At 49.8% G+C, this 27011-nt stretch overlaps 1 pseudogene; it reads right to left on the reverse strand.

The window, feature by feature from the left end:
* Positions 1 to 6908: 6908 nt before the first annotated feature.
* Positions 6909 to 7868, reverse strand: LOC101516211 (POU domain, class 5, transcription factor 1-like; annotated as a pseudogene).
* Positions 7869 to 27011: the final 19143 nt, after the last annotated feature.

Genomic DNA, 27011 nt, shown 5'->3' on the forward strand with positions numbered 1-27011 from the left:
TCTGGGGGAGACCAATGGCTGGGGTGCTCACAGAGGGGCCCACTGAGACCCCCAATCTTGTGTGAGCAGGCTGGGCGACAGGCAGAAGCAAGGAGCTAAAGCCTCATTCCCTCACCCTGTCCCAGCCTGAGGACACTGCAGAGGGAACAATGCTGGCTTTGCTCTGGTGTGTCCAAGCTGTGATGGCAGGGGAGGGCGAGGGGAGTTCTAGGACTGGGGTCCCTGGACTGTCCCTGACCATGGAGCTTCCCTGTTAGTGTCCATGTGATTCCCAAAATAAATGTAGCAGGTCCCTCAGCCTCCCGCTGGAGCCCTCCAGGAGAGAAGGTTGCCCCTCCCCTAGGGGGCTCAGCCCTGTCCCAAGTCCCAAGAGGCAGGACAGACCTTTCCTGGGGTGGGGGAGCAGAGGGCAACTCGGGAGGAGACATGGATCTCTGTCTGCCAGAGTCCTGGGCAGGACCCTAAGGCTGGAATGCTCACAATGCCTGGGGGAGAGAAAAATGCAATGGTGTCCTCACCCTCAGAGTGAACAACCAGGGTCTGGACTCCAAACCCTGGCCTCAGAGGCCGCTCTGTGGCCAGCTGTCATCTCTGCGGCTCCACCTCTCAGGAGAGTCACCAGTCCTATGGCAGGGCAGCCCCTTCCGCTCAAGGCTTCCCCAGTGTGCATGTGTCCATCTGTACCACAGTGTCCGTGTGTCTGCATTGGGTCTGAGGTTCCATCACTCTACTCAGGGCTGTATCTTCCACTCCTCTATGGGGCTCCAGGTCCTCTGAGGGGGTTCCCCAGAGAGGAGTGTTATTGCGGAAGCTGCTCAGTATCACGTGCCGTCGGTGTAGATGTTGACACTGCCAGGATCTGCTGTGAATACATGCTTTCCCTGCCTTCCCAGCCTGCGGTAGGGGGCAGCACCAGTTCCCTGGGACAAGTCCCCATATGGCCATTAAAATGCCAGTTCTCTACCTTTAGGAAGGTCTGGGTTTAACAAACCTCACTGAGTACATTCTCTATGCCTGATATGGAGTTATGGGAATGTATATACCAAAGGGGGTATGGGTGGACATCCTAGGGGGTTACCCGTCTACCTCTGGATCCTTTGCTCTCTAACCCAGTCTCTGTGTGGCAGCTGCCCTGGATGAGGGAGGACCAAATGTGGGCATTTGAGGGGTGGGCTGTGGGGCAAGAGTAGGGGTGTGGGTGGAGGGAGACCAGGTGTAGTGAGGTGGCTGCCCCTTGTGAGTGAAACCAAAGGTGGAACAGTCCATGTGAACTCTGACCTCCCTGTCCATTTCACCTTTCATCGGGAGCTTGATGAACAGATGTCCCACTCCGAGGAGACCCACCACAGCAGCAGTGCACAGGGATGCCGGGCTCGGAGTGGAGTGAAGGGCTGAGTGAGCTGTGCAGCCAGGATGCAGCTGAGCCCCTTATCCCACCAAGAGTTTTTGAAAAATAATGGGTGGTGCCTACAGATGGCCAATTCCCATGTGCTGGACATAGTGCAAGGTGACTCGCAGCCTCCACCCCATTGGGCCTCCACCTCATGTGTGGATGGTGTCGCCATCAACACTTCACAAATGGCCTTGGGGCAGGTGGGGAGACCTTGCATTTGGGGTTGACTTAAAATGAGTTCCATTAAACAGCAGAAGTCCAGTCAAACAGAGGCTTCCAGGGCCAACCATGGCCATTAGCATGAAAATGCCCTGTGTCCAGGAGCCAAGAAACCACTGTCCCATTGCTTCTTTTAAAAGAAATGTATTGTTTTCCAAAAAGGCATGGTTCCTCCACCCACTAGTTTACGCCTCAAATGCCCACAGCAGCCAGGACTGGGCTGGGCCAAAGCCAGGAGCCAGGAACTCAATCTCGGATTCCCCCAGGTGGCAGGACCACAACCATATGAGCTACAACCTGCTGCCTTCCTAGATGTCCATTAGCAAGAACCTGGAACACAAACCCAGGAGTGCTGATATGCACTGTGCTCATCCCAAACACAATTCCAACCACTGTGCCCATCACTGGCCCCATCTCATTCCTTTCTGGTAGAGTCCTGGGTCAGATGTGAACGTGGAAGACAGCCCTTAAGGGCCAGAGACATCTGTCTTGTTTGTGTAGCATCTCTAACACCTGGCACAGACCTGGTACCTAGAAAGGGCTTAGTCAGTACTTATCAGATGGGTAGCAAATACTATCAGAAAGAGCAGAATTATTAGGGCCCTAGGCACCCAGTGTAAAGGCTCCTCCTGGACGGCACATCTCTGGGTGCGGTGAGTGTTCCCTTTTTCTTTTGAGCTGAGGAAACCTCTGGTTAAAAGGCATGTGACTTTGCAGAGGGGCCTTGGGCCTGAGCTGGGCACAGGCACAGCTCTGGGGACAGAAGGAGACGCCCCTTTCCCTCTACCCTGTGCCCTCTTGCTTGCATCCACAAAGCAAGGGTTACCCCTCTTGGTGCCAGCCCAACAGGGTGGTCTTAGAAGCTGCCTGCCTGGAAGCCTGGGCTCTGCAGGACCCTGGGCCTTGTGCAGGCCTCAGTAGTTTTAGCCTAATCTCACCAGGGATACATTCATGGTGAATTCCTTTACCGAAAAGGATTACTTGTTGAACACTTACTCTTTGCCAGTAGGAACTGATGGAGGGTAAGAAGAATGAAATTCAGGGGTTTGGGAGTTTGGGAGTCCAAGGAGACTGGGGTTGAGAGACTGGGATTTCATGCATGGGGCAGAGGTTCAAGGTTGGTCACCACAGATTACTTCGATGGGAGGTGTGGCCATGTGTTCTTGCAGAGGCCACTGAGCACCAAGCAGTGGCCACAGCCTTTTTTGTGGCCAGCGCCCCAGGCACCAGACAGCTGGAGTGCTACATACTCCTGGGAAGCCAGGCACTTTCCCTGTAGGAATGAAGACAAATGAATGCAGCATGCAAGCCAGGAGCCATGTGGCACTCAATGATCACGACTGGACAACAGGTGCAAGCTGTTAGCAGGTAAGCAGGACAGTATTGTCACCTGAGCTCTGGAGTCACTCCAATATTGACACTTAGCAGTCAGGAGTCCCCATTCCCAGGGAAAGCTTTGCGGTGTGGACAATGGCAGGGACTGGAATGGCTGTCCATCTCTGGGTAAGGCTAGCAAGGAACGGCCTAGGAGGGGTAACAGATGGGAGGAAGAACATTCCAGAAGGGATGGGACTGGAAAGAACTAGAGCCTGGGGCTCTGGGCTGTGGTCAGAGCGGCTGTTCCGGGTGAGCTGTGGCTAACTCAACTCCACACAGATGAGCAAAGATGCAATAAACATTTGGGAACAGGCCCTGACAGGGAGCCGGGCAGGGCCCCACCACCCCCACACCAGCAGCCCAGGTGGATGGGGTGGGATGGGGACTGACCGTCTTGAGCATGAGAGCTCTGGGTCAGCCTGTGGGTAGGGACATGGACTCTGGAGAATCTGAGCAAAGCTGCAGGGCATCTTGGAAAACACACGGGGTGCTCAACCGGGATTGTTTGTAGTACTGCTATCTCAGGCAATGAGGTCTCCCGGCTCCCAGCTTTATTAAGTTTTTGCAGCACCCTGCAATTCACTTATTTAAAGTGTGCATTTAGTGGTTTTCAGCAGATTCACAGGATTGTGCAACCACTACCACAGCAAACTTTCAAACATTTTTTAGCAACCGCCACCCCCATACCCTGTTTGCCACCTTTCCAGTCCCTCTTTGCCTCTAGTCCAAGACACCGTGAAGTTACTTGTTCTCTGCTTTTGTTTTGTGGCCTCTTCATGATATTTTGTGTGAATGGGATCACAGTGTATGTGGTCCTTTTTGACTGGCTTCTTTCATTTGGCAAATGTTCAAGGCTTGCCCAGGTTGTAGCATCTATTAGTGCTTCATTTCCTTGACTGTGAAATGATGTTCCTTTGGAAAACAATTTTTTTTAAATTCATTCTTCAACTGGTGGACATTTGGTTTGCTTCTACTTTTGGGATTCAATGAGTAATGTTGCTTTCAATATTCATATACCAGGTTTTCTGTGGACATACCTCATCAGTTCTCCTGGGTGTATGTCAAAATGTAGAGCTTCTGAGACATAGGGTAACCCCATGCTTTGTCTATGAAGAATAGTCAGGGTGTTTTATAAAAAAGCTGCACCATTTTATCTTTGTGCCAGCAGTGTATTAGGTGCTAATTTCTCTACATCCTTACCAACACTTGTTATTATTTGCCTTTTTGGAAATCCTTGACAACGCCGCCCAGCAACGGCGACACTAAAATGACAAGGCATACTCTGAGGGTCTGGGAAAAGCTGGAACCGCAACAGGACCCCTCACTGCCAAAAGCAGTTGTGTTTAAAACCTTATCTCCGCTGCTCCGGTCCCCATTGGCCTAAGCTTTCCTCCCCGCTTCTACAGCTCTCTCTCCATCTTTCTTGTCCTGTATTTCTCCGTACTGCTTTCCTCTGCTTCTGTCTGTATCCCTCTTTTCTACTTTTTCTCCGGCACCTTTCCTCCCGCCTGTTCTTCTGCTCCCTTGGCCCGTATTTCTCCGTCTGCCGTCATCCTCGTCCCAGTCCCATCCGTCATTGTCTCAGTCTGCCTCAGCTAGCTTTTATCGGCTACTTTTGTATCGTTCTCCACCAATCACTTCTCCCCGTGGGTCCACTTGGCGCTACGTGATAGGCCAGTAATCACAGCCAGGGCATTAGCCTATCCCTGTGACTTCCTGTTTACCTGCTGGCGAGACCAGCTCCACCTCCTGGCCTTGGGCCAGCCGCCATCTTGCAACGGCCCCTCCTATTCCGGCTTTCCTATTCTGGGGAGCGGCTTCAGCACCCCACTCCCCACATGCCAGCTGCTCTGCTTCTGATCCGGATTCCTGCTAAGGTGCCTAAGGAGGCAGCAGAAGATAGCCCAAGTAGTTGGATCCCTGCCATCCACCATGGGAGAGCAGGATGGCGTTCCTGACTTCTGACTTTAGTCTTGTCCAGCTCTGCTTGTTGTGGCCATTTAGAGAGTAAACCAGTAAATGGATGATCTCTCTTTATCTATCTCTATGATCTCTTGTTCTTTTTTTTCTTTTTACTTCTTTTTATTATTATCATTTTATGATACAGTTCCATAGGCCCTGGGATTTCCCTTATTCTTTCTCCAACTCCCTACCCCCTCACCAAGTTTCCCTATATCATTACTATAGTATAGTTCCTCATACACAGTCATATGTCCATCATTGTGGACATGGACAATGGCAGAGAGTCCAGCATTCTATTATCAAAATACAGTAAACAGTTTCATTGGGAGTCATCATTGCCTGGAAGTAGAGATGCATACTGCATTGTGTCCTCACATCTGGATCTGATAGTCTCGATTACACAGTCACTATACATCCCCTTAAATGAAAAGCCACAACACAAAATCAACAACATGAATAAAAACAGAAATTTACAATGCAATGAAGTCAAATTATATGCTGCTAGATATGATAGTCTCCATTACACAGTCACTATACATCCCCTTAAATGAAAATCCACAAAACAAAATCAACAACAGGAAGAAAAAAATTAACAACATCATGAAGTTAAATAGTATGCTACTGAATGACTAATGTGTCACTGAAGAAATGAAAAAGAAAATCAAGAACCTTCTTGCAGAAAATGATGCTGCTGTATGATCCATGAGTCATTAAAGAATTTAATGAGAATAAAGTATTTTGAAGATGTGAAACTAACAAAAAAATCAAAATCCAAAAGACAGTTTCTGCTGATCTTTGTTGGTGAAATGTATCTCCTGTAGGCAACAAAAAGATGGGTTTCTTTTTTAAATCAGTCTACTCATCTGTGATGTTTGATAGATGAGTTTAAGCCATTTACATTTAGGTTAATATGAATGGGTGGTAATTTTGTCCTGTCATTTTAGCAATGGGTTGTTCATTGACTTGGTCTTCTGTTGTCATTTTACTGGGATATTCTTCGCATTTGCCTTTGGTTTTGGTGGGCACTATTCCTTTTCTCTGTCAAGAGAACATCGTTAAGTATCCTTTGTAGGACAGGTTTGGAAGAGGCATATTCTTTTAACTTTTCTTTACTGTGGAAGAATTTTATTTCATTTTCAAAGACAAAGGAAAGTTTTGCTGGGCACGTTATTCTGGGTTGACAATTTTTAGCTTTCAGAATCTGGAAATATGTCACTCCATTCTCTTCTGGCCTGTAGAATTTCCTGTGAGAGGTCTCTTGTGAGTTTAATTGGCATTCCTTTATATGTCAGTTGATTTTTTTTCCTGTGCACATTTAAGGATCTTTTCCTTATGTTCAATTGAATAGAGCTTGATTATCATGTGTTGTGGTGAAGATCACTTTTGATCAAGCCTGTTGGGAGTTCTGTGCCCCTCGTGGATGTTGTTTCCCAATTCTTTCTCTAGATTAGGGAAATTTTCCCTTATTATTTCATTAAATATATTTGTAAACCCAGCTTCCCTTTCGTTACCTTCTGGGACTCTCTTAACTCTTACATTTGACTCCCATAACTCTTATATTTGACCTTTTAATTTCAATTCTTGAATCTTTTTTTTTTTTTTTTTTAGCTTGATCCAGCTCTGCTTCCAGCTTTTTTTTTTTTCAGTGTTTCAGGCTTCTTTATTTAAAATCAAAGTGATGTGGGGATTAAAATCAAGTGCATCACTGAACTTCACCTTGCCTCCAACCAGTTTCCTCCTAATAACTCCTTACCCCAACCTTCACGTTTCCAATCCTGACTTAGTGAATGAAGAACTTTGGATCCCCCAAGCCCCAGCTACAGACCAGGTGCTCTTTCCCTAGTATCTTCTCTGTTCTCTGCCCCCACTCCATTCCTGGTAGAGAAGGGCAGGTTGTTCAGTTTAAATGCATGGGAAAGCCCAGAGCAGCAACAGGCACTGCAGGGAAGGCTTCCCCTCAGGAAAAGAGCGAGGTAAAGTAAGGGCTGCCATAGCCTGGGGTACCAAAGTCGGGCCCTGGAGCCAGACGAAAAGTGACAGGTGCCCCTGGGAAGGGAGATCCGGCAGCCTCAAACTCCTGTCATTGGGAACAGCCACTGCTTGCCCTTCTGGCGTCAGTTATGGAACCACACTGGGACCACGTCCTTCTCAAGCCCCAGCTGCTGGGTGATGTGGCTGATCTGCTGCAGCGAGGGTTTCCGGCACTGTAGGAACATGCTCTCCAAGTTGCCTCTCATTCAGTTCTCAATACTTGTTTGCTTTCTCTTCCAGACCTGCACCAGAGTCTCAGCTTTGCAAATCTCTTGAAGGTTCTCGTTGTTGTCAGCTTCTTCCACCCACTTCTGCAGCAGGGGCCGCAGCTTACAGATGTTATTGAAGCTGAGCTGCAGGGCCTCAAATCGGCAGATGGTCGCTTGGCTGAATACCTTTCCAAAGAGAACTCCCAGGGTGAACCCACATCGGCCTGTGTGTACCCCCAGCGTGATCCTTTTCTGCTTCAGAAGCTTGGCCAACTGCTCCAATTCTTTCTGGAGAGCCTTGATGTCCTGGGACTCCTCAGGGTTTTGCTCCAGTGTCTCCTTTTCATCTTTACGTCACCAGGTGGGGCAGCATGGGGTTCCAGGGAGGTCCCCTCAGAGATGCTCCCCACGCTGGCTCCTACCTCGCCCTCAGGCTGAGAGCTCTCCAGGCTGCCTTGAGGCTCACAGCGAGCTGCGGTGGGCAAAGCGCCATGGCTCTGCAGAAGTCGTCCGGCGGGGGACACTCGGAAAACCCCCACAGCTGCAAGCCCGGCCCAACTGCCAGCCATTTGGCAGGCCCACAGGTAGGGCCTTGGCTGGCTCCCGCCCTCTGGGGCCATTGCTGCCACCCCCTGGGGGGAGGGGAAGGCAAAGCCCGAAGTCAGGAGTCCTGCCATGGGGAAGCTGGGCGCCCCACGCCGGGGACGAGGGGGGGCAGGTGAAATCTGCTTCCAACTTTTTGTTTGTTTCTCCCTGATGACAGGAAATATCTTCTAATTTTGAGATTCTTCTGCCTCTTTCATTCTGTTTTGGAGACTCTCCACTGTACTTTTAATTTGCTCCACTGTATTCTTCATTTCTGATATATCAGCTTTCATTTGATCCATTTCCAGTGTGACATATTCCTCAAATTCCTTGAATTCCTGCTCTGCGTGCTTCTTGTTGTTGATAAGAAGTTTTATAACAAGTGTTTTGAATTCTGTATCCCCATTTTCTCGATGTCTTCCTCAGTTAACTCTGAGGTTGGCAAAGGGTTTTGCTCCTTTGCAGGGGAGTGTGCCTCTGTCTCTTCTTTTGCTCTTGGTCATTGTACTTGTGGTTATCAGATTCTTCCCCTTGGGGCAGGTTTCTAAGCTCTGTTGCCCACAGGTCTACAGTTCGATTTTACTTACTGTATTTGGTACATGGCTCTTCGTTTGAAGTCAGTTGTGCCACTCTCTCCAGCAAGTTCCAGGTCTGGGTTCTTAAGTTAGATTTCCACCAAGGTCTCTGTAGCCCCAGCTCGTGGCTCACCACTCTCCACTTCCTGTGATACTGTGCTGAGGCCGCACAGTTGTCTGTACAACTTTTCTCCCATTTCTGGTTGGAGTGGGTCCCGGGATTAGGGAGACACCAGGTGTCCTATATAGCTAGGTTATTGTTGGTGTTATCTTGCCGGAACCTGTTGGCTGTTTGGTCTGAGGGACTGTTTTGACCAATATGATGCCATAGTCGATATTATTTTCCTGTGGGACCAATGAAATGCACTGAACTCAGGGAGTTCTTGTCAAGCTCAGCACATACACAGCTCACTATTGTCCCTGCAGTCTTAAATTCTTTGCCACACTGTACGAAATGGCACCTGATGTGCCACTACTAGAGTTCTTGATCTACTGGCAGTCAGGTCTGAGGGCTACTTGGATCTATCGTGGGTGGAACCTGTAGGATACCACGTTGTTGCAGTTCACTGAGCCATTTATGAGTTCACTCCCAGCTCAGTGCATGCACAGTACTGTCCATAGCCCTTGCCTCCTTAAGCAAAATGGCACCCAATACGGCTCTAGGGGGGCAGACTCGGCTGTGAAATCCACCCTGTTCCAACACTGTCCATCTGGGATCTGCTGCTCTGTCATTGCTCCTGGTCAAATCAAACAGACCAGCAGGACAGGCAGTACTTTGCCTGGATTCACCTCTGGAGCTCCTGGTGAAAATCCCTTCCCACCTGATTGCTGGTGTAGTTCCATCTGCCAGTGTGATTCGATTCGCCACTTGCTAAATTCCGCTGGGGTATCAGTCACAGCAACACAACACAACTCCATTGTGTCCACTGCTTTCCTGTGTCTGTCAGTCTCCTGGTACCCCTCTGCTGTTGTTCTGTCCTTTCCTATTCCCTGGTATATGCTCCTCTCTACCTCATACTAGCTAATATTTCTCCATCTGTTTAAACGTGTCCTTACCCTATTCTGCCATCTTGATTCTCCTCTATGATCTCTTTTTCTATTACTTTCTATCCCAGCCCCTGTCTCTGATGTTCTTCCTTTCAAATAAATAAATCTTTAAAAAGAGGAGGGCACAGTCATAATGTCATTTCAATGACAACAATTTAGTCATGTTTAAAAACAACCTCCTTGACATCCCAGTGGATATGAAAGTGCTAGTCTCTGGTTTTAACTGAAATTTCCATGATTGCCAATGATGCTGAGGTTTTTTTTTTTTTTAAAAGATGTATTATTATTGGAAAGCCAGATATACAGAGAGGAGGAGAGACAGAGAGGAAGATCTTCCATCCAATGATTCATTCCCCAAGTGAGCCGCAACGGCCGGTGCTGCGCTGATCCAAAGCCGGGAACCAGGAACCTCTTCCAGGTCTCCCACGCTGGTGCAGGGTCCCAAAGCTTTGGGCCGTCCTCAACTGCTTTCCCAGGCCACAAGCAGGGAGCTGGATGGGAAGTGGAGCTGCCGGGTGTTCAAGGCGAGGACTTTAGCCGCTAGGCCACGCCGCCGGGCCCTTTTTTTTTTTTTTAATGTGTATATGGGCTGTTTGTATCTCCTCTTTGGAGAACTTTCTATTCTGGTACTTTGCTCATGGTTACACTGAACTGTTTGACTTTTCTTATTGACTTGTGAGCTCAGTGTCTGTGACTCCATCACCAGACAGACATATGGTTTGCATTTTCTGTTTCTTGATGGTGTTCTTTGAAACAAAGTTTTAAATTTTGGTGATATTCAATTTATCTCTTCCTATTTGCTTATGCATTTAGTGTCTTATTTTTTTTTAAAGTTGTTTAACACAAGAGCACGAAGTTTACACATAGTTTTTTCTAAACAATGATTGGCATGAGACTTTAGCCAAATCACCCATGTCTCAGTCACATCTTTGCATATGCCATATATGATAATGACTGCCCTGCCAGCATACTCCCTCTATTGCTTTCCTGGATTGCAAACTTTGATGAAACAAGTGGCAGATGGGCGAGACCTATATGACCCAGAACACAAGGTTGTCTCAATCTGCCCTCCAGAAACCAAACCAAACCAAACCAAACCACAGTCTTTCATAGAGGTAAATACTTCCCTGCTTTGAGTCTCTGATGAGCCCTGTCCCTGGCAACAACTTGAATGCAAACCTATACAGGAACCCAACTAGAAGCCAGGAGACAATCACTGTGTGTTGTTTTGAACCCTCCATTGTGATTTGTTACACAGCCCTGGGTAATCCCTGCATCTCCTGGTTAGTCCTCCTTGACATGGAATCACTGTTGAAAAAAGGATGTCTTTTCCAGCTATTGCTGGAACATGTTCCCCCAGTACCAGCAGCTGCGTGGCTGTCAGGATCATCTGCAGATGTATACACCTTGATTTAGGAACAGCTGTCAGAAAGAGCCCGATCCATCTGGAAAACCATAGTCCCCTGGGCCATCCTAACTGAGGGCACAACATTAAGGAATTGACTGCTGGTGATGAGGATACGGCACGAGGAAAGAGAATCCCTCCCTTTCCATACTTCCCATGACCCTACAGAGTTTGCAAGGTTTCATTTTCTCTGCTTGTCCCATAGTCTATAGCATGGAGATCTGTCGTTAGTAGTTACCCAAGAAATGTTTGCTGAGTCACTCGACCCAGTCATTTCCGAATTGATGACCGGAGCTGGGGCCAGCACTGTGGCATAGCAGGTAAAACCACTACCCATGACACTGACACTAGTACCCAATACGAGCACTGGTGAGAGTCCCAGGTGCTCCACTTCTGATCCAGCTCCTTGCTGGTGCTCTTGGGAGAGCAGCAACAGAAGGCCAAAATTCCTGGTTCCTGGCTTCCCTCTGGCTCAGCCCTTACCACTGCAGCCATTTAGGAAGTTAGTCAGCAGATGAAAGATCTCTCTTTGTAACTCCTTCAAATAGATAAAACACTTTTTAAGGACTTATTTATTTTTATTGGAAAGGTAGATTTACAGAGAAAAGGAGAAAACTCTTAAATTCACTGGTTTACTTCCCAAATGCTACAATGGTTGGAGCTGAGCTGAGCTGAAGTCAGGAGCCATGAGCGTCTTTTGGGTCTCCCACATGCATGCAGGGTTTCAAGGACTTGGATCATTCTTCACTGCTTTCCCTGACTACAAGTAGGGAACTGGATGGGAAGCAGAGCATTTATGACATGAACTGTTGCCTATATGGGATCCTGGAGCTCGTAGACAGAGGATTAGCCAATTGATCCATTGTGCCGGCCACAAAATCAAACTTTAAAAAAAGAAGAAGAAGAAGGGCCCAGCGCGATACCGTAGTAGTTAAAGTCCTTGCCTTGAATGCGCTGGGATCCCATATGGGCCCTGGCTCTAATCCCAGCAGCTCTACTTCCCAGCCAGTTCCCTGCCTGTGACCTGTGAAAAGCAGTCGAGGACGACCCAAAGCCTTGGGACCCTGTGCCCACGTGGGAGACCCAGAAGAAGCTCCTGGCTTCAGATTGGCTCAGCTCCAGCCATTGCAGCCACTTGCAGAGTGAACTATTGGACCGAAGATCTTCCTCTCTGTCTCTCCTCCTCTTTGTATATCTGGCTTTCCAATAAAAATAAGTAAATCTTAAAAAAAAAAAAAAAAAAAGAAGAAAGAGCAGGGCTGATGAAGGACTGCAGAAACCACCAAGAGGCTGCATCTAAACCTGATAGTAGCTTATCTGGCATAAAGGAGTCAGGCAGGGTCGTGCTTTTGGAGAGGGCTTGTGGATCTGAGAACACAGAGTGAGGAGTTTGGGCAAGAGGTTCCCCATAGGGACCAGCGTTAGCTGGCTCCCAAACCTACCAGGATAATCTCTGCCCTCTCCGTCTCGTGCTTCCAACAGCTTCCACCTGCACCACGAGTCCTGGCTAGCTGAGGAAGAAGAGTTCTGTTGTTGGGTCATCTCGGCAAATATTTCTGTTTCCTCCCTCACACATTAGAGGTCGGGGGAAACCAGCTTAAACACCTCCAGTCCTGCAGGCTCACGGCCCTGAGAAATGAAGACCACGTAGGGGAATAGACTCCCCCGACGTCACATGGTTGATTGGTTGCCAGTTCCCTTTCCATGTCACTCTACCGTCCTGCTGCCCCTTCTGTGGGGGTACTTACAAGCAAGAGAGCCAGGGAGGCCACAGCAGCCGGGGACTTCCCACACTCTGGAGCCGAGAACAAACATGGGAGTGCCTGGGAGAGTGGCCCATCTCCCCGCCTTCCCTGGAGGCACTGAGAGTTGGGAGTTGCTCAGAGGCACGAGGCATCTTGTTCATATTTTCTCCACTGGGCGGTCCTGGCAACAGCTCTTCATTTCCTGTAAGGGAATGAGTTTTTAATCTCTGAGCTCAACCTCCCTATGGATGGGGTGGAGGTTGCAGGCAGGAAAACCGATCCCCCAAGTGGAGCCTTTTCTCCTTGTTTCTCCCTTCCCTGGATCCCTCCATTGGGTGAGTGGAGTCCAGCAGTTTCAGACGAGGGGGTCCTGTCTGTGCAGGCTCTGGGCAGAGACCCAGGAGGCTGGGAAGGACTGGAGTGAGCAGAACCCCACCCTGGAGGCCCTGTCAGCGCAGCCAGGGGCTTGTAACAAAACGCTCAGGTCTTCCTTGCTGCTCAGCCTTCCACCTCCTGTTGGGCCTCAGTTCCGGGTCTGAATGGAGGTCCTGAATCCCTGAAGCCCCATCCCTGAATGGGGGTGTATTCTTCGCAAGGCAACTGTGATTGCATGAGGTCATGAGGAGCCCCATGATGGCGTTGGTGTTTTTTTAAGCCAAGGAAGACAGATTCAAATGAGCACGCATGCTCTGCTTGGCCCCAACGTGTCCTATGCTGTACTGTGATGCAACAAGAGGGTCCTCATGGGGAGCCCCACTCTTGAAGGCCTCCAGACCCAGCTGGTAACTGAATCCCTATTCTTTATCAACTGTCTAGCCTCAGGTGTCGTGTGACAGCAGCGGCAGCACCCAAGTTTGAATTAGGCTCCCCTTCTGGGTGTATCCAGAGTGCCGCATGCTCCCTCCACTGCGCAGCCTGCTTGCCTGCCTGTGTCCTCCCCTCTGCAGCCAGACCTTGCTAGGTACGTCCCTGTAAGAAGACGAGATGGGTGGTGCAAGGCACAGGGGAGAGCCCTGTCCACTGTGTTTGTAAGTGAAGTCCCTTCTGGCTCCTCAAGGAGCCCCAATGTGGGGAATGTCTTTGGCATTGGCCAGGCCTTTGTCTCCCTGCAGCACGCCACACCCTGCGAGGAAACAGGACCTCAGGCGAAGCCGTTCCCAGTGAGAGACAGGGTGACATTGCCAGCAGCTGGGGGATGGGTCTGTTTGCAAAGGGCTGGGGGCTGGGCAACATGGAATCCACCACCAACGCTTTCAGGAGGAGACATTTTGATAGCTGTAGTAACCCCTAGTGCGTTACCTGATCCTAAATAGGCATTCCAGAAATATTTGAATGTCTCCGTGGAACACAGCAATGTGAGGGCCCTTTTCCCTCTGAAGCAAAAGCACCAGGCCCTACATACGCTCCTCAAGCTTCATGATTCTCAGGGCTGGTGTCATCCTGGCTTCTGGTCTACCCTGAGTTGCTAGCTCTAAGATCTGACAGCATAGTTCAGTGTGGTATTCAGTGTGGTTTGCCCCACTGTGGTTTTATCAGAGCAGTCCCATGTACCTGAGTCTCAGCAGCGTTTTTCTGTAAAGTAACTTGAGGTTTTTAGCAATAACAGAAAACTTGGACTCCTGTATGCCAATCACTTACTAGAATTCAGAAGCTTCCCCCCATATATATTCTGTGGGGTTTCCCCATCCCATTATAAAGCTGTGTCTGTGTGTTTGTGTGAGAGAGTAGAGATATTTATCTGAGTTTAGGAACATTATTTATTCATTCATTCATTCATTCATTCATTTATTTATTTATTTATAGAAAGCTCTTATTCCATTGTTGGTCTCTGCCATTGTCCACGCCTACAATATCGGGAAACACTTCAGTAGTGGAATGATGGACCTAAAACTGTTTATGAAGAACCACCCATTGTAATACTAGAGGGAAAATCACTGAGGTTGAAGGAAGGGAACTTGGGGAGGGGGAAGGGAAAGCACAGAGTCTATGGAATTATATCACAAAATAGTAATAATAAATCATTTTTTTTAAAAAAAAGAAAGCTCCCATCCACTGGCCTACACTTCAAATACCTACAGCAGGTCCTACTTGAAGTAAACCAAGAACTGAACTCGGGTCTCCCACATAGGCGGCAGGAATGCAACTACTGAAGTCATCACCTCTGCCTTTTAGGGTGTGCATTAGCAGGAACCGGCAGTGGGCATCAAACGCAGGCACTCCGACATGCATGCGTAATGGTGGAGAATCCTACCTGGTCATTGACCTCTCTCAGTACAGAAATAAGGAGATTCCACGTTGCCAAATGAGAGTACTCCACTAGGAAGCCAGTAAACAAAGACAAATGGGAGAATGCAGCAACAGGGTCTCCTGATAGTAACACATGGAGAAGAGACTCTAGCGTTGGATGTCCACTGGGGAAATGGGTCTTTCAGTCCCTTTTTAAAAAATTTTTTTTATTTGAAAGGCAGAGTTACAGAAAGGAGAGACATACATATACACAGAGACAGATCTTCTATCTGCTGGTTCACTCCTCAATTGGCCATAACGGCTGAAGCTGGGCCAATCCACATGGGTAAAGGAATCCAAGGATTTGAGCCATTCTCTGTTGCTTTCCCGGCCTTAAGTAGGAAGCTGAATGGGAAGTGGAGCAGCTGGGACACAAGCTGGTCCCTACTGGGGATGCTGGAACCCCAGGCAGATTAGCCTGATGTCCCACCCCCCTGGTCCTGCTGTGCTCGTTTAGATTCCTACCATCAATATTTGGAGTAATCAGGACTTTCCTTATATTTTCACCTGCCCCAGATCCTTCAGTCTTTAACACGTGATCTAGCTTTCCTTTTATCCATGTCGCCTGGTGTGACAGCCTGAACACAGGATGTGGGGCCACTGCCACTTGGGCTGGTATCCTGAAGGAATTGGGGTTGGAAGGTTCTAGCAGTTCACTAGTGCTTCCTGAGCACAGAAGGTAATGTGACTATTCAGGTCCTGGCAAGTGTGTGAAATGGGAAAGCATATGAAACAAGGGAGAAGAAGGGGGCAATCTGCCGCCTTCCCAGAGCATGCCTGCCCCTGCCTATATCCCATTCCTTCTACAGAGGCAGGTGTCTCAGTGGTGTCCTAACTGCTAGCCCGAACACCTACTTCAGCATTTACTCTTACAGAATTGTACCTTGGCTGACTTGAGCAATGGGCCTAAACCTCTGAGATGTGTATCTTTCCATTTAGAGTTTGTGGTAGCTTTCAGCCTCATGCCCATCAGTCTCTGAAGAGCAGTCAACACCTGTCTGGAATAAGCGTTTTCATCAGCCCTGTAGTACAGATAAAGAAACAGAGAATTAGAGAAATGGGCTGATTGCCCCAAGGTTGCAAGAATCCGGTTGGGGAGCAATGGTCTAAGTCTGGCTCCAGCACATGGTCCTAAACACTACTATATATAGTCCCCCTTGTTCCCATCCAGCTCACTCCTCAGGTTAATGGAAAGGACTGACTCTGGGATAATCAGTATGAGAATGCTTATGCAAATGGAGATCTCACAGAGAAAATTCCAATATCCTAGCATGTGAAGGAAGGTGACATTACCTGTCCCAACTGCTTCCTTCCACCTACTCCAGTTTGCACGGGAACCTCTTGGGCAAGAACTTGGATGTGTGTATGTGTGTGTCCATCTATAAGTCTATAAACATGGTTGGGGCACAAAAGAATACCTGAAAAAGAATCACTCAAAGCAAACGATAAACAGTTTCCCTCCCTGTAAGCTTTCTATTCACTCTTCCCAGCCCCAACTCACATATCCCTCTGCCTGGCAAACTCTTATTGATCCTGCAGTATTAGCTTAGGAGTCACTTGATTATCCAGACCAGTGAGGCCTGATTGTTCTGTTCTATGTCCCTGGAGCAACTTGCCTGTCCAGAAAATGCTTGACACATTTGTAATGTTTCACTCCTCTGTTGGGTTTCTACTCTAAGATCTGTGAGAGTAGGGACCTGGTGTGTCCTGGCCTTGCCCAAAGCAGTCTACTATGTCTGCTTGCTTGCGCTAAGATAATTTATTTGAAAGGCAGAGTGACAGAGGAAAAATCTTCCACACACTAGTTCACTTCCCAGGTGGCTGCAACAGTTGAGACTAGAACAGGCTGAGACCAGGAGTCAGAAACTCCATCTTGGTCTCCAACGTGAGTAGTAGGAATTGAAGTACTTGGGCCCACCATCTACTGCCTCCAGGATGCATTAGCAGGAAGTTGGATTGGAAGCAGAGGAACTGGGACTTCAACTAATCTTCCAACATGTGATTAGGGTATCCCAAGTGGCAGCTTAATCCACTGCACTACAGAGCATGCTCTCGACAAATCGTCAATGAATAGATTTTGAAAGCAGTAGGTGGAGGCAGAAAAAAGAAGGGCAAATCCATGCCTTTCTTAATAAAGTCAGTTGACTGCCCACCAGCCCACTCCCAGCTTCTCATCCTTTTCTGCCATCTGTCTCCAGGCCCCACCCCTGCTTACCCCACATTCTTGGACTGATTTTCACCATAGAAAAGGCCAAGGCAGCACTGCATGGTTCAGGCTGGTGCCCTCTGGGCACAAATCTGGCAATGCAGCCAGGTTTCCTTCTGCTTCATAACAAGTGCTTGGTGCTGCCAGCTCTGCCAGCAAGCTCGGGTCTGCCAAATCAAGTCCGTGTCAGGAAGGTTTTTAAAATGACACACATTCAGCAATGACATTGACCATGAGAATGGGCCTGGGGGGGGAGTGGGAATGGGAATGGTCTCTGCTCTGAGATCAAAGGTGCCCTGGGAGTTAGGCCCTGAGCTCTGCCTCTCCTTCAGGCTTCCCCCAATAGTGTCACAGCAAGAAAACCAAAGGCTGAGGATCCTGCATTCTCCATCCCAATGAAGCAGTCTCGAGCCCCCACCTAGAAGGAAACGAGGAAGTCAGCTCCTGGCTTGCAGAGTTAGTAAATGTGGGACACCCAACACTGACTCTGCATTTTGCCTTGCTTTCAGAGTTGATTAACGCCAACTGTGTGCTATGTGCTCGACATGGCATTCTCAGTATTTCCAGTCATCTCATTTATCCTTACAATTCTGAGACAGAACGAGGAGTGTATCTGCCAATGAGAAAACTAAAGCCCAGGGGAGACCACATGGCCTGGCTTGTAGCAGGTTCTGGACTAGCACCTAAGCCACTGGGACCTCTGCTTGGTGCTGCTGTCAGCCCCAGGGAGACAAGCACTATGGCCCTGGGGACCCTGGGCACGGAATTTCCTTTGTGGTCCAGATGAGGTATGGAAGGAGGCAAAAGAGCCACCAGGCACGTACTCATCTGGGAAGCTGGCAGTTTCCTTCTGCTGCCATGTGAAAACTTTCCAAATAAGGGGAGCCATCTGTTGATGATGTGAGAATTGGGCAACTTCCACTCTCATCGTTAGCTTGGCAGCATGGAAAGTGAGTGTGGAAAGAACCCTTGTGTATCATAAAGGAAATGTACGCCGTATGTTTCTCATTCATTTACTCTTAAGTCATCAAAGTGTTGGTTTTAAAGAGGCTTTTGATGTTCAACTTGCTTTCTGCATTTTTTTTCTTGGGGGAGAAAGAAAGGAAGGTGCGATTCTTAGGCCATAAATTACCCAGGTTTGAGAAAGTTAGACAGACCCAGTTCCCCAAATTCTAGAGGTCAGTAGGAAGCTCCAGGCAGTGTGTGCCTTAGGGGCACAGACAAGAACATTTATGCTGGCTCAGCAAGATGTACACAGAGCACTTGGTGTCCAGCATGGTAACAGTTCCAGGTAAACACAGTGAAGGTTACTCTTCCTGGAGGAGTAGCAGGCAATGGGGAAGGCAGGTGGGACATTAAAGAGCAATGCTCTTCACCTGCAGGTGACTCTGCTGCCCCCATCTCTCCAGACACTGCCACCTTGAGTGGCACCACACTCAAGAGTGTGACTTAGAGTGGTTAACATGTAGGAGGGCACTCTCACAGTAGCTGTTGCCCTGTGTATTTGCATCTGGGCTGTCTTGCCCTGGAGCCCATGGAGTGGGGTGTGTGTGTGTGTGTGTGTGTGTGTGTGTGTGTGTATGTGTGTGTGTGTGTAATATTGATTTGTTTGTTTATTTACTTATTTATTTGAAAGACAGAGTTAACAGAAAGATTGACAGAGAGAGAGAGAAAGAGAGAGATCTTCCATCTGCTGGGTGACTCCCCAAATGTCTGTAATGGTCAGAGCTGGGCCAGTCTAAAGCCAGAAGCCTGGAACTTCTCCCAGGTCCCTCAGCTGGGTTCAGGGGCCCAAGAACTTGGCCAGCCTCTGTTGCTTTCCCAGGCCATTAGCAGGGAGTTGAATTGGAGGCAGAACAGCTGGGACTTATATTGGCACCATATAGGATGCCAGTGCAACAGACAGAGTCAGCCTGCTCTGCCATGGCACTGACCTCTAGGGCTCATGGTTTTGATCTCTACATCCTATAGGAGATACCCAAGCAGAGTTACCCAGGCAGGAGTAGAGGAAAAATCCGTTAGGCAGAGGAAAGAACATCTGAGAAGGTCCTCAGAAGGAAAGGGCACGGCACAGATGAGGGACAGAAAGGTCAGTTGGTGAAAGATAGGACAGGGGTCAACCCAAGTGCCACTGGAAGGTTTTAAAAGCTCTCCAGGTAATGTGGTTTTGTGGCTGAGAACCACTGGGGCAAAGGTGGTGGCAGCTGAAGCAGGTGTAGGTGGCAGCTGGAGTGGTAGCAAATGAACAGGGATTAGAGGACAAATTAGAGAAGTCCCTTAGATGTTGACTTATACATTGTGTGTTGATTGCATGGTAGAAGAGGGAAGGAGAGGAGATGAGGATGAGAGGCCAGGGAAGGGGGTTGTGGAGGCTCCCAGAGAAAGGGTCTGTAGGGCTCACTGCTTCACCAAGAGCCTGAGCTTCTGTCTCAATAGAAGAGTACTTCCAAATGTACATGGAAAAGTGGAATTAAAAAGAGGTTTACTGTGGTGCAAAAATAAAGTTTAATTCCATGTATCAAAATGTTAATGGAAAACACATATCATAAAAAAAATACTATTCACCAATTTGGTCAATTTACTTTGCACCACAATAAACTTATCTTCTAATTCAATACTTGCATGAATCCTTTTAAGTGTCATGTGTGGACTCAGTTGTGCCCGGGAGGTTTTCCAGGGATAAAAATCCAGCTTGCTTTTGGCTTGTCAGGTCAAATTGTCCAACTGAGTTGTTTATATCACAGTGTGGCAATCATCACAACTCAGATACAAATAAAACGAGATGGTGGCTGAGAGCACGAACAGCCTCCTTCTCCCTGTGGGGGTGGAAGAGGTCAGGGAATGCTAGTTTTTAAAAGACAAGCAGCTGCTTGCAGAAAAAGTGTGTCCCCAGCATGTGTGAGGGCACTGGCTTGTGAAGCACCTGTAGAGTCTGGAAGACAATGGGAGGTTCAGAGTGGCTGCTGAGGAGAGAGAATGACAGGGATGAGGTTGGAGAGGTGCTGAGCCCAGATGGAAGGAGCTATGGAAGACAGGGAGGATCAGCTCTAGACCATCCTGGGTTTGAATTGTTCGAAAGGAGGAGGTCCTACAATTTCATGGAACCAGACAGGCTGCTGATTGGGAATGCCTCAGCCTAAACCACCTTCTGTGCAGAGCTCTGCAGTGAATGTCCCGGGGGTAGCCATGGCCTCTGATTCTGGGACAAATGGCTGTTAAGTTGTTTTAATTTGTCCACTCTGGTCATTCTCTTGGGTATGGGCATGTCCGATGCTACTCTCTCCACAAAAGACTGTAGCCCTCTCTGAGTCAGCTCCTTGCTCGCGTGCTCAAATGAAAGGAGCTAATTTTAGGCACTTCCTGATGACTCTGAGCTGGGTCTCATTAACAGATTTAAAAAGGGTGGAACCTCAGTTGGAGAAGGAGAAACTTTCATTGGTCCTCGTCTGTTTTCCATCTCCGCATTGTTGTTGATGTTGGCTGCCTCCAAGCCAAGCAAAATGAACTCCCTCCAAAGAGAATGGACCACAGACTGCTGGCTGGGTGCCCCAATCCGTGGGTGAGGGTGAAGGAACACGTGTCCAAGGGAACATGACCACCTCTGGTGGCAGGCACATGTTTTGTTCATAATACACATCCATCGTAGGAGTGCCTAGGCATTCCTTTTTCATTTATATGCTCATTCAGCATTTAATGATCACCTGGCTTATATATCCCAGCCTCTGAACTACCTCATAACCCCTTGCCATAACCTACAGCTTGTTAAGGACCCAGAAGCTTTTAACAAACAGTGCCTGCCAGCTAAGAATTCGCGGCAGGTGGATGGGCTAGGCAAGCATAGGACTGCAAACTCACATGAACTGTGGATGGGCAGAAACAACCCCAGGTAATGTGTGCCAAGAGCTTTTGGCCCAGGCTCTGCCTGAGGCTTGATTGTACCTGAGTTAACTCAATTCTCACCATACCCCCTACCCCACCCTGAGTGCCTGGAGAAGGACCACCTAACTTAGTAGGGAGAGGGAAGCACAGAGCAGGTACATCAGGAAATTGGGGCACTCAACACAGAGCTGAGTGTGCAAAGGTGTGAGGTTCCATGCGCTGCTGGAGTTTGCAGATCTACATACTTCTTCCTGCAATTGGTTTGGTCTGTTATGGAGGAAAAGATGCTTATAAATATCCCGCATTTGGTAATGCCTGACTAGCATAGGAATTTCAAACACCTCCAGAGAGTTTTCTTTCCATGCAAAACAATCTTCAGCAATGGCTCTGGCCTCCTTTTGGTGGATTTGTCCATTCTCCAACAGACCATGGTTGGGAACCAGTGTATCTCTCCGCCTCATTTGTCTTTCTTGTCCTTTCCCTGCTCCCATAAATTGAATCCGGCTTTGTTCATCTAACTTTTGGTCTACAGTCACCCAGGACTGATCTCTCCCCCTCACCAACTTAGCTTGTTTACTGATGGGATGAATCTGGGACAGTTAACCTGGGACTGTCTGTAGGCAGGGTGGATACTTCAAAACTATTTCTACAACAAGTGCAGATACATCATTAGGAGCAGCAAGGGTGGCCATTAGTATCTACCTGTTCACAGTCTGCACTGGATACCACACAAAACTCAGTATCCGCTTTGTCTGGCAATCCAGTGCCCAAATCAGGACTCACACATAGGATCAAGACCAAAAACTTACAGGAGACCCAAATCCTACAGGGACTTGGAGGAGAGGCATTGCCAACACAATTGGGGTCACAGTGGAGACACTTTTGGAATCACTGAGAGAAGTCTTTCTGAAAAGATGTTATAATTACACAAAGTGATGTTCCAATCCTGAACTGATGACATGAGAATAGTGGCACATTTGGCTGGAACTATCACTTCCCAAGGACTTGCAGCTCCTCCTTGGTCTCCTTGATCAAGGAAAATGGAGACATTCCCTTCTCTGCTTGACTTGCTCAGTCCTAAATCACAGGAAGAGAAGTTCCAAGCTCTTGCTCCCAATAAGGGAGTTGGGGAGCACCCAAGCTGGCCTCAGGGGGAAAGGATGGTGCCTGCCAATGAGGCTAGCTTCCCTCCTACCTTGTGTCTTGGCTCCATACGACAGCCCTCTCAAAGCACTTGAGGCCTTGAGTCTTTTTGTTTTGTTTTTAATGGAACAAGAGACTCGTAAATCCCCAGTCCAGACTCCCTTGGAAGCTCTTGGCTCTGCTCTCCTCTCCTGGGCCTCTGCCATGAGGATCATCTTCCAAACTGCCCTCCTATCCCCCGGTGGGGCTTCACACATGGTACCATGACTGCAGTGGGGCAGCCTTTGCCATGCCTGGCTGGGGGACCTCTGCCTGCTTGGGCTCCTATGGACAAGCATCTTGGAGCTGAACCGTAGCCCTTAGCTCCTTTGGAAACTTGTAATTGTTTGGTCCACAGATGTTGACTCAATGTTCTGGAGAAGGTCTGCCAGGAGAGAACCCAGGTGGTCAGCTGTACAACCAATACAGGTTGCATTTCTGAGGATCCAGACAGCCATTTATCTAACCAGTACAGGCTGCAAAGGAGGGAAAGCTCAGTTGAATGCTACCTGCAGATCCATTTCCTTCAGTGAAGGCCCCGACTTTTGGAGCCCTCCTTATCATCCTGGGGCCCCATCCAGGGGTGTTGATCCTTTTTCAGCTTCATCCAGCTGCCCAGGCAACTATCTCTCTTCCACTCTGAGAAGGGGCCTCTTGTCCCTCCTTCCTCTTCCTTTCCCAGTCACCCTTGTCCTTCATTGTGAGGTCATGGGCAGAGACCTCCAGGTGCAGCCTGTACTGGGCCAGCGGAGTCAATTCCACACTGTCAGGCAGATCTGTCAAGAGAGCTTTGGGGCTGGTAATTAGGAGGTCCAGCTGGGCTTCTTCTGCAGCCCTCCTCACCCCACCCCCAGCTCAGCTTGCAACTGCACTTGTTAAGTCCAAAGCAAGGGAAGCAGGAGAGAAAGTGAAGGAGGGAATGAGGGGAGCGGGAGTAAGAGGGAAGGGGTGGGGTGGAGCGGGAGTAAGAGGGAAGGGGTGGGGTGGGGCGGGAGCGGTGAATGAGCTCTAGCCCCGACCTCCTCCCTGGGTTCGGAAGACACCTGTCTCTGTCTTGGCACTTGCTGAATTTCAAGGCCCTCAGGATTAGCATACTTTTTCTTATGGAGGTAAATGCTGTCTCCGGACTTGTTAGAGCAATGTGTTCCTTTCCCAGCCTGGATTGGGCTGAGTGTCAGTAACACGGAGGGCTCAGGAACTGGCTAAATTCAGGCCCTAGCTTGCAGGGGAACCTTAGAGCTCTTGTCTCTCTGCTCAGGGTGTCCGTTTTTAGGGGCTTTGATTTGGAAGGGGCAATGCCTCAGGGGGAGGCAGCTGGCCCCGTGTGGCTCAGAGCTGACAGGACATGTGGACGCAGTCTGTGACAAGATTTGTACTCTAGTCATTTCCTCCCGAGGCTCAAGTCTGTGGCTCAGTCCCAGCAAAGAGTTTCTGGGTGGTCAGGGCCACTCTGGAGCACCTTGAGGCTTCCCCATCCACCTGCTGCCTCGTGTCGCCTGGTGTGTCTATGCCTTGTGGGTCTCATCATTTGGGCTCTCCTGCTCCTCTTTGTTTGGGACCCAATTACTGGAACCTGCAGGAAAACCTCACTGAATCTCTGTATTGAAAATAGGAGCCAGGGCCCAAGGCCCTAACTAGAAGATGCTAGGGATAAGAAGAGAAGTGTGTTTGCTTTTCATTCTGGATTAGAGGCCTTTTGAATTGTGTACAGAGCCCAGGCTGGGGCTGGGGGATCATGAGTGAAGTTTGTTTTCCTTCTCCGGCTGCCTCTCCCTCTTCCCACCCTCCCTGCAGGAGAGGATTTAGGGAGCATTGGCCAAGGGATCTGTCTATCTTAGCTGCAGGCCCAGGGGCCACAGGAGTGCAGCCTGCGGTCCTGCCCAATCTTAGGTAGGGGTGTGTGTGTGTGTGTGTGTGTGTGTGTACATCCTCTGTGGATAGCCCTTGGTGTGCTTGCTTCTGCATGTGTGAAGGTTGCTGTGGTTGGGGACATGCAGCGGCTCTGGGACCTTCCCTTTTTGCGGAGGGCCACCTGCCACCAGGTGGCTGGACTGGCCGTGTGTGTGTGATTTACTGAGCCCTGAAATCAACCTGTCTCCTTGCAGGCCATAGATGCCATTCTGGTTAGCTGCTTCTTGCTCCCACCCCGCTCACTGGCAGCAGGGCCCAGCTGTTTCTCAGCCTGGCCGACCCTGGGAAGTGTCTGCCTGGGAGCAGGGACTTGCCAGGGTTCTGCTGTGCGTGCTCTTTGGGTGGAAGCTGCAGCAATGCTGGTGTCCTGGCTTCCTGGCCGTTGCCCTGAGGCTCCAGATACATTTTTGTTTGTCATTTGAGTGGAGCCAGGAGAGGCTCAGTGGCTTGTCCCAGGCCCCTATGTCCCCCACCCCAAGGGCCTCCTGGCTCTAAAGTGCACTTAGAGGCAAGGCCTTGCCAGGTTGTACAGCAGGTTCAACCGCCGCTGCTGGAGCTGGGGACAAATGCAGCATCCTGTGAGTCACTCGCTCAAGGCCACAGCCTGTTGCAGGAAAAGTGAGTTTGAACTGGGCCTCCCTTAGTCCCCACCTCCTCTGCCCAGCTGGGGAGCACAGTTTAAGGGCAGGGACAGAGGAGAAGAGGACCACAGGGACAACAAGGACCTTGGATTTTGTCTGGCTTTTATTCTGAACAAAGATCGCCAAGAGGGCCACCAGCCTTCGCACTGCATCGCTTGTCCCGTACATGCAGACTGCAGCCACATGTCTGCCTCTGGTGCCCCAGCACCTCTACCCCAACCCGCAGATCTCAGTAGCAACCATGACTGAGCATCTACTGCATGTGTCACTGGAGTTCTTCATTCCACAACTTTGCCAGGGGATCCTGTGTCTGCCTCTAATGTCCTGGCACTCCCTGCTGAGCGACACAGCCTTGCACAGGCCCTGCCCGACCCACCACTGCTCCACAAGGACGTAATTATGGTTAGAGGGGTAGGAGGAACGGGACCCTGGATCAGAAAAGGCAAGCTCAGGGGCCTGCCTTGTGGCTTAGTATGCTAAGCCTCTATCTGCAGTGCTGGCATACCATATAGGCACCAGTTCATGTCCCAGTTGCTCCATTTCTTAATCCAGCTCTCTGCCAATGGTCTGGGAAAGCAAGGGAGGATGACCCAAGGCACTGGACTCTAGCAAGCACCTTGAAGACCTAAAGGAAGCTTGTAGCTTCTGCCTTTGGATTGGCCATGCTCACACCATTGCAGCCATTGGAGAGTGAACTAACAGATGTCTCTGTCTCTTTCTTTATAACTCTGCCTTTGAAATATATATAAACAGGAGGCACCTTTCTCTTTGAGCAGCTGTGCAGACCTGGTAGCAGCAGGGGGTGAATGTTGGGGATTCCAGGCTCTGAGATCCCAAGGACATCAAGTCTGGCTACCTCACAGCAGCCTCGGGGCTGGGAGCCAGCTTCCTTAGACTAGGCCAAGTAATACAACCAGGGCAGCCCTGTGGGCATCCTCCCCTCAGCTGTATGGGTGCAGCTCCTGCCCGACAGCCTTCTCCCCCGACGCCTGCCTCCCAGGGACCCGCTTCCTCAGTGTAGCCATGCTGGAAGCAGCAGTGCCCACTGCAGGGTGTGGAAGGGGCTAGGATGGGCCCAGATCCAGGGGGTGTTCCCTGCACCCTGGAGGATGCCATAAGCAAATCAGATGGCTTGCCTTGAGTCACTGGTGTCCCTTTCTCCCACTCTTCATCCTTCTCTCTGTGTTTCCAGCTGGATGAGGAGCAGGAGGTGGGAAGAAGCAGAGCCCAAAGCACAGAGGGCTGAGAAGCCAAGCAGGAGGCCGGATCACAGAGCCAGGAGCTCAGGGCCTGCCTGTGATGCCCCTGGTCTAAGCTGCACACACAGTCCCAGGACTACCCTGTCCCAGCTTGAGGGGGCTGCTGAGGCAGGCAGAGCTGGGAGGCTCCCCTTGGAGCCAACAGTAGTAGGAAAATGCAGCTGTTTGTATATAAACTAAAGCTTGTTACGGTCCTGGAGGCTTCCGACTCAGGGGCCCACTGGCTTGGAGCAGACACATTATGGGGAGAAGAGTCATGTGTGAGCCAGGACTGCTGGGCCCATGCATGCTGCAGGCCCTACCCCCAACCCCGTGCCCTCTCTCTGCTCCCTAGAACTGCCCCGCTGCCCTTCCCACACCCGAGCTGAGCTCAGACACAGCCCAGCTGCAGAACATCAGCCTCTCATTAGGTCCCTGCTCCTGCCCAAATACAGCTCTGGGGCCAGGAGGAGGTGGGAGCTGGGCTTTGGACTTTGCTAGGATGCTGTGAAAATGTGCATGGGACGTGGACATGGGGATCGTTCTGAGCTGCTTGCCACATGCTACGACTGGGCAGAGAGCAGACCTCTAATTCCCTGCTGGGCTGGGGGAAGAAGATGGGGTAGGTTGGGGAGCAAGGTTGGCCCAGAGGAAAGCTGTAGTGGGTAGGGTGCTGGTCCTTTTGGCTGGTTATGTGAACAAAGTGCAGGTTACATGTTGGCCCATATTGTGTCAAGGGCCAGCAGGCTATTTTTTTTAAATCTCTGACAGGGCAGCCTCAGTCCAGGCGGATCCCAGCGGGTCACTAGGTGGGAGGGAGAGGCCGGCCGACTTAGAAGCAGGATGGGAAGTGAAGGAATCATCTCTGTCTGCTGTCACGCTGCGGCGGCTGCTGAGGGGGTGGCGGCAGATAGACCCTGGGAGTCCTCTCTGTGGGCGCTCTGACATTTCAGGCCAGGAGTAGGGGGCGGCAGGAGGGCGCCTGTACTGCGCCTGATGGATGGGCCCTGGCGGCAGCCTTAGCCATCCTGCTGGGGGTCAGAGGCCCAGGCTCCGCAGGGCAGGGTCAGGCTTGGGGCACAGAGAACTGTTGGCTGCATGGGGACAGGGGTGTGGCTGA

This window comes from Ochotona princeps, chromosome 4, assembly GCF_030435755.1.
Source record: "Ochotona princeps isolate mOchPri1 chromosome 4, mOchPri1.hap1, whole genome shotgun sequence".
In the NCBI taxonomy this organism is placed as follows: domain Eukaryota; kingdom Metazoa; phylum Chordata; class Mammalia; order Lagomorpha; family Ochotonidae; genus Ochotona; species Ochotona princeps.